Source organism: Fukomys damarensis, unplaced genomic scaffold, assembly GCF_012274545.1.
Source record: "Fukomys damarensis isolate Sample0158 unplaced genomic scaffold, DMR_v1.0_HiC HiC_scaffold_3, whole genome shotgun sequence".
In the NCBI taxonomy this organism is placed as follows: Eukaryota; Metazoa; Chordata; class Mammalia; order Rodentia; family Bathyergidae; genus Fukomys; species Fukomys damarensis.
Window position 1 is genome coordinate 3204713 of NW_022900915.1, and position 7882 is coordinate 3212594.

General features: G+C 36.0%; 1 non-coding gene across 1 annotated transcript; it reads right to left on the reverse strand.

Annotated features, from left to right (window-relative positions):
* Nucleotides 1–1828: 1828 nt before the first annotated feature.
* On the reverse strand, nucleotides 1829–1935 carry LOC117287515. Its single transcript, XR_004518799.1, has one exon. It is a non-coding gene; the product is annotated as a U6 spliceosomal RNA (small nuclear RNA).
* Nucleotides 1936–7882: the final 5947 nt, after the last annotated feature.

Genomic DNA, 7882 nt, shown 5'->3' on the forward strand with positions numbered 1-7882 from the left:
TACGATGGATGGAAACCATCTTGGCAAAGACATCACATGGCAGCAGGGCGTGGGGCGAACGGAGGGCAGAGATGTTTACATTTTCCTTTGTGAGATATCCTATCCAAATCTACTGCCCACTCTTTATTGGACCACCTTTATGTCACTGAATTTTAAGGACTTCCATACAAATCCTCGTCAGCCATGAGCACGCATAGGACATAGGCAGGGATCCTCCTGGGTTGGGGTTAGTGACTGGAAGAAATGGGATTTTTAACTTTGAGGAAGTCCAATTTATGTTTTCTTTTCTGTTTGCTGATTTGTTTTTTGTACCTAAAATAATCCTTATTAATGCCTATGTGTACCTGTTTTTTTCCTATGGCTTTTCGCAGAAGTTTTATAGGTTTAGCTTTAATTTAGATAATAATAACGCATAATCTGGTCATCAGTGATTTTACTTAAAATTAATATTTATGTGCAGCGTGAAATAGAGGTGAGAGTTCAACTTTTTTTCGAATGACCACACTCATGGTGGAACATCATTTATGGAAAAAGACCATTTTTCTTCATCTATTTATATTGGTTCTATATCAAAATTCAATTGGCTGTACACAGGCGTATTTCTGGAGTCGGTTTCATTAATACCGTGTGTCTCTTTCAATCACTGCCACTTATCCAGATTAGTTTAGCTATATATGTTGTCGAATTAGATAGTATAATTCATTTAAATTTGCTCCTTTTCCAAAAAATTTTGCAATTCTATACCCTCTGCTTTTAGAAATAAATTTCACGTTAAGCTTGGCAGATGCTAAAAGAAAAGCATCTGTTTGCGTTTAATTGTGATGCATGGAATGTATAAATGAATATCAAGAGAACAAGCAAATTAACAATGTTAAATCCGTTTCGCCATTTATTTACGTCCTGTGTAAGTCCTCTTAAGAATGTTTCCAGTTTTCAGTACGAAAACTGTAATTTCATTAAATTTCTTCCAAAAGACTTCAGATTTGGGTGTTACTAGAAATGCCATTACTCTTTATGTTTCAGTTTCTCTTAATAGTTTTCTCACAATTACCTGTTGCCATTATTTGTAAAAATTGACTTTTGCACTTCTTATTTATTCAGTGATATTTTACTAGGTTTATTCATTAATTCTAGGAAGTTTTTTTGTTGTTTGTTTGTTTTTGTTTGTTTGTTTTTTGTAGGTTTCTAAAGACAACCTTGGGACACAGATATATCATTTGTGAATAGAGAGAGCTTCCCTTCTTCTTTTTAAACTTTATGTGTCTTGTTAATTTTTTCTTTCCTTGCTGCACTGGCTAAGACCTCTAGTACATTGTGACAGTGGTAAGAATGAATACACCTTCCCTTCTTTTTTTTTTCAAATGTAAGAAATACACTTCTTTATCATTCTTAACTAAATGCTTACTATAAAATGTTTTGTGGACTCACTTTGTCAGGCTGAGGAAGTTTCATTCCATAATATGTGGAGTGGCTTTTTTAAAACTCACAAACAGTTTCAAATTTTCTAAATCTTTTCCTGCAAGTTTGAAAAAGATCACATAACTGATATTCTGTTTAATTAATTGATGAATGACATGGATTTATTTTCAAAACTTCAACTTTTATTTATATTTTTATTTTTCATTTCTTGAATTTTTAATTTAAACTCAGCATTTCTTCCCTGAGATTTTCTGTCTGTGGACACAGTGAAACCATTTTTTTATTTCTTTTTTTTGGGGTCATAATTGGCTTACATTCCACGTTGCTTTGCCATGGTGCAGAAATAATCCCTAGGAAGAAAATGTAATCATGAATAATGATATATTTAGGGTTTTTTTCTTTTTCTTTTTTAAATAGGGAACGCTTCACAAATTTTCATGTCATCCTTGCGCAGGGACCATGCTAATCTTCTCTGTATCCTTCCAATTTTAGTGTATTTGCTGCCGAAGCGAGCACTAGTTTTTTTTCTTTTGAATGTCCATGTCTTCCTTATGTCTATCTTACTTCATCGACTAAGACTTCTGCTACAACATGGGCACCATTCTTGTCTTGATCTTGTGGAGACGGTTTTCACTATTGCCATCAATGTGTGATATTTTCTACATAGTTTTTAAAAATTAGATTAAAATACTTCCATTTATTTCAAGATTGCTAAGAATTTCTAACATGAATGGGTAGTGTGTGTCAACAAAACTTTTTTTACTCATCTTTTTTTTCATCATTCTTTTATCCTAGCAAACTATACTAATGAAATTTTGATTGTTAAATTAACCTTATATTATTAAAATAACTAACCTTAACAAGAGATAGTTTCAGGGTTTTTGCAACTGTGGACTGTCTTTTGCTATCACTTTCAGGTAACGTGTCATCAGATTTAAATATCAAGATTTTGCTGGCTAGTAAAAATCAAATCTGCACGTTTTTTGTATTTTTTTGTTCCATGTTTTCATCTTAACCTTATTTTTGTTTTTGTAAACTTGGTAATTCTGATTAAGTATAAGACACCGTGCATAAAAATTTGCTGGTGGTTCTTATGGTGTAGATCAAGAATTTCCCCCAAACACTCATCCACTCGTAGGCAGGGCTTTGGAAGGGGACTGACCTTTGGGAGCTCTGTAACTGACTTGCTGTTAGGCTGTCGGGTTTGGCTGGAAGAGGTGGGCTGGGGAGAGATGACCTAGAAGGATGTACTCCATCCTCCCTTCTCCCTGCTTCCTGGCCTCTGTGGCCTGAGGTGGCAAGGACATGAGCATCTTGCTTGCTTCTGGCCCTCTGCCACGCCCTTTTCTGTTTTGGAGCCTGTGGACCCAGGCCTGTAGCCCTGAGCCAAAGCAAACCTGTCCTCCTTTAAATTGTGGGGGTCAGGCATTTGCTTCACCTACTAGAGAAGTGGCAATGATCCTGGTAACTAAACAGATAAAGTGAAAGCGTCACCTCATTTAAACCAGGAATGGTATTGGCACCAGACTAGATTCTTTTTTTCCATTCAAAAATTTTTGTTTGTGGTTCATGCTTTTCTGTGCTGTTGTACTCTTCTGGGATTTCAACTAAGCTCTTAGATTATGTATTAAGACCTGTGCTCTTTGAGAGATTCTAATACTTGGTTTTTTGTGCTTTTTTTTTTTCTTCAACATAGTAAGATTACTGAAACCTCATTCTGCCTTTCAAAATCTTTCTACTTACTTATGTACATAGCAGTTTCTCCTGTGTGTCTGGCAATGGGGAAACCCACAGTATGGAATTAAATTCTCCACGTCTTTCTCCTGCCTGGATCATGGTATCTTCTACCCTAACAATTGCGACAATCCTAGACAGGAGATCCTAACTGTTGTATTTCCACCCCTGGGAAATTTCAGCCACTGATGATTGCTCTGATTCTTATCTATGGAGCTATGTTCCTACTCTCAGCTTTTCCAGCTTTACCTTTATCAGCAGGTGTGACTCTGAGAAAAGTGACTTGCACTCTGATTCCTGTTCATCTGAAGCCTAGGCTCTCTGACACCTGTTTGTCTCAGCAGTGTTCTGAAGTTCATGCAGATGACTATGTTTTATCTATATGTGCATTATGTATATTTTCTCTAGAAAGGAACTTTAGTTTGCTGAATAATAATCATCATATCCGAAATTACAAGAAATGCATTCCAGAAATTCAATATTTTGTCATTAAATGCCAAAAAAAAATTGTCACTGATTGCTACTAATTAATGTACAAAAAAATTATTTCCTGGGCAGAACTGTCTTATTGTAGATAATCTGTTTTATGGGATGTAAAACAGTTATTTGAAAAAGGAAGGTTCATGATCCCGAATAGTGCTACTCAAGTACTTTTCAGAAATTGAGAGTATTCTTATTTCCTTTTATTCTTAAATCTCCAAATTTGCTTTCCAAGTTATACACAGCTAAATAACAACATAACAATTTTAGCATTCCTTCTTGCCTCAGCAATATCATAGCTAATTAATAGTACTTTACGTTACCATACAGTGGATCCATTATCTTCCCCACTCCCAGTTTGTTCTCCACATATCGATTCCCACACGGGAACTACTGCCTATGTACATTCACAAGGGTGCCTAAATCACTTACACAGACAAAGTGCACGGAAATGAATATGAAGACACTGACTGAGAAGTGGCGTGGTATTTCTGCAATGTGTCGTTTCTTGGACAAAGACGTAACGTAGAGAAGCGTTAACACAACTTCTTGAGCTATACAGTAAGTGCTCCACTTAACGAACATTTGAGTTGTGAGCTTTCACAGGTACAATGGACCTCACATTGTGCACATTTGTAGATGTGAACGAGTCACGGAAGCAGCTCCTGTGTCTGCCGGACACTGGCACAGTGGGGCTGCTGTGTGCTCGCAGTGCGGTGTGATAGTTTATAGTACAGTGGAGCACTTACTGTGTTTGTGTAAGTCATGCCTCACATTGGTAAGTGCATGGAAGCTATATAAAACTCACTTTGTCAGGTTACAAACAAATCCGATTTATGAGCCTTCTCCTGGAATGGAACTGCTTCATAAGTTGGGGACTCAGTGCATAAAAATAACTAAAATCCTAGCTTTAAATTAGGGAAACAGATCCCAGATATACTGCATTTGTTGATACTAGCAGTTAAATAATAGAATGTAAATCATAACACTGTAAGTACTAGAAGGAAAAATATCTGAAAATTAGCACTGTAAGAATATAACAAGATTTTTATTTGAAACCAGTACAATTGTAGAGTTATTTTACATCTTTATTGTGTACGTTATTTTTTATTTCACTTCAGTGGTTTGCCACTACAAAGACAAGAAAGAAAACAATTGCTGTTAATATTTTTCTCATTAAGGTATTTAGGATAAAATAATCCAATAAATGTTTGTTTGTTTTCAGTAGTTTTTCCAATCTGTGTTGTATCATCTTTGAATAATATCTCTTCTCCTATAGAATCTATTGAACTAGAGGATAAAAGTGTTAAGAAAGCAATAATCAAAAGTTTTGACCCTTCACATTTAAAATTTTAAGTATTTTCCTTAGAAAGTTATATTTATTAATATAAAAGAACCCTAAAAATGGTTAAAATGATTTTTTAAAATTTCAGTCATGGCTCATACCCTCCTGTAAATATTTGGGCTTCTTTCTTTGACTCAAGAATAATTAAATCTCCAAAGACTACATTTGTCCTAATTTGCCAAGATTTCAGGTCTGTGATTTCATATACTACAACTGTCAGTGAGGCAGATTTCCTAAAGGAAATTGATTTTCATGTTCTGTAAACAGTTGTCCTATATACCATGACATTCCCAAGCATTTCATTTCTTTCATCTTGGATTAATATTCCTTTAAAAAGTTTGTCAAAAAATAAAATTTTTCAAAAACAAAGAAAAGAAAATTCTCTCCAAGGACAACTCACAATAAACTGTCCAGATTTTTTTCATATGAAAATTTGATTTATGCAACTTCTAAGGTATACTTGGGGAGGTATATCCAATCTGCCACCTGCAAGAAGTAAAATTGATTACTGGGTTTTAAAGAATGAATGAAAGCAAAATCTTCATAGCTAATTTTGAAAAATTGAGAGAAGTATTTTGTAATTATGATTCAGATTTCTTCGGATGTCAACACTTTTTTTCTAGTGAAAGAAATAATGGATATAGTATTTACAAAGGACTTAGCTGTCAACTCTTATTAGCATAAGCATAGTAAGTGTATCTCTAAGAATGTCAAATTACAAAGTTTAAATAGGCCGGTGATTTTTCTCGCACAGTTGAAAACATTAGTAGTTCAATGTCAGGACAGAAATTAAATTCAGAGCATACAGCAAGATCAGTTATACATAATTCTAAAAATTAAGGTTATTTACACAGCTTGGAGCTTCTAGTTAAAAATTACAGAGGAGGATTTTTCTTCTTTTGCCTTTTCAACAACAACAATAAATCCAAGTAGAGATAGAAGAAAACATTCCATTTTATTGAGGAAACAAAATTTTTAAAACAAACTTTTAAAATTACTAGCTAAACTAATAAAATTACTATATTTTATTAAATGATAATCAAAATGAGTGATCGGAAACAATGTATAGATTTCCCCCAAATAATTACACTTGATTACCTTAATTAGAAGGCTCCCATTAGACATTAGAAGGTGTCCATTAGACTGTAGTCCATGAAGATGAAAAAATCCAACTGGAGACCTAGTTTGATATCACAAAATGATAAATAAAGGGCAAAAAGGGCCAATGTTCATAAATGTAAATATCAAAATAGGAGCTGAAGATTCCTTCATATTTGCAGATTCTTCCTGGTGTATGACCCATACTCTGTCCACTTTGACCCCGCGTGTCTTTCCATTGGCAGCTGTCAACATCAGAGAGGAGCAGAGTCATGCGAGAGGGTCACAGGTGCACACTCAGCACTATACAATCACAATGTATCACAGAACAGACTGAGAGAGATTTGTGAGCAGAGAAATGGTGAGGGGACCATAGCCTCTCGCATTCTTCTTTAGCATGGGGTGGGCGCAGATACTCTGAAGTTCTTGAAGAGAGGGTCTGACTGGGTTAGCATGCTGGTGTGGGCCAGGAGTGAGCATGCATCTAACCTGCTCTTCGTGGGTATTGATGGGTCAGCCTAAAATAGGGATTATGGAACCGTCAAGGTCTTTAAATCAAGAGCAGACAGATTTATGGGAGGCCACAGGTAGCACATGTTTACATGGAGCAGCCTCTGTGGACCATAAGGGCTGTGTGTAACTACTCAACTCCGGGAGGTAGCATGAAATCAGCCATATACCAGACATAAATAGATGCATATGGCTGCGTTTCAATATAATTTCACTTATGGCTGCTGAAGCTTCAGTTTAACACTATTTTCCTGAATTATTATTCTACTTTGGATTTTTTTTTTTGCCATATAAAAATGTAAAAATCATTCTTATCACACATGCCATACAAAAACAGGGAGCGGGCTGAATTTAGCTCATGAGTTCTAGTGTTTAATGATCCCTTAGAATAAACAACAAGAAGTACATTAAATCATCTGAAGACCCTGGAATAGCACTGAGGAAGAGCCGCAAAGAGGTCCAAGATGCGTAAAGTGAGAGGCCTGGAAACAGCCTTGAATGCCAGGAACGCTGACAGGGACCAAATGCCTTCTTCCTCTGGAGTTTGCCCCCAACCACTGAATTAGCTCTCAGCTAAGATACAAAAGCTAGAAGGAAATGAGCCACACCATGTGTCTCTAAGTAATATTAGAAAAATCAGCCATTAAAACATGCTCTTTATAGAAGATTCGAAAAGTTTTAAAAGGGAGGTAAATGAAGAGATCATATAAAAAGATTTAAAGAAATATAGGTAAAATCTAAACAATAAAAAGAAAGTATTGACAATAAGTTATTTTAAATTTAAAAGATGGGAAAACAACAAGTTCTGAAAAAGGAATCTAACAGACACACTTAAAATGTGAACTTACAGATCTTAGAGAAGAAACACAAAGTGAACTCACGGAGAAGGCGGTTCTCAAAGCTGTGCTAAGTCACGTGACGATATCACTGAAATAATGCCAGAAATGTAGTAGATGGTGTTAGATTTCCCTCACCTTAAAATGGCTGCTACATAAAATAGCAGCCTTCTCCTTCACATAATGCCCTGTGTCGTAAGGTGGCTGCTACATGGAAGAGCAGCCTCCTTCTTCTCATAATGCCATGCTAAATCATGGCTTCTCCCGCCAAAGGACAGTCTTCCCACCAGGCCTCTTCTCCCACCAAGGAAAAGTTGCTACCTCCTAGCAACTAGTGATGTCACAGGCTCCTCCAATCCCTTACTGCAACATCACTTGACCCCACCCCAGCTACTATGAGCCCTACCCAGCTCCTATAAGAACTGCTCCATCTCAGCCATATTGCGCTCTTGCTCTCCCC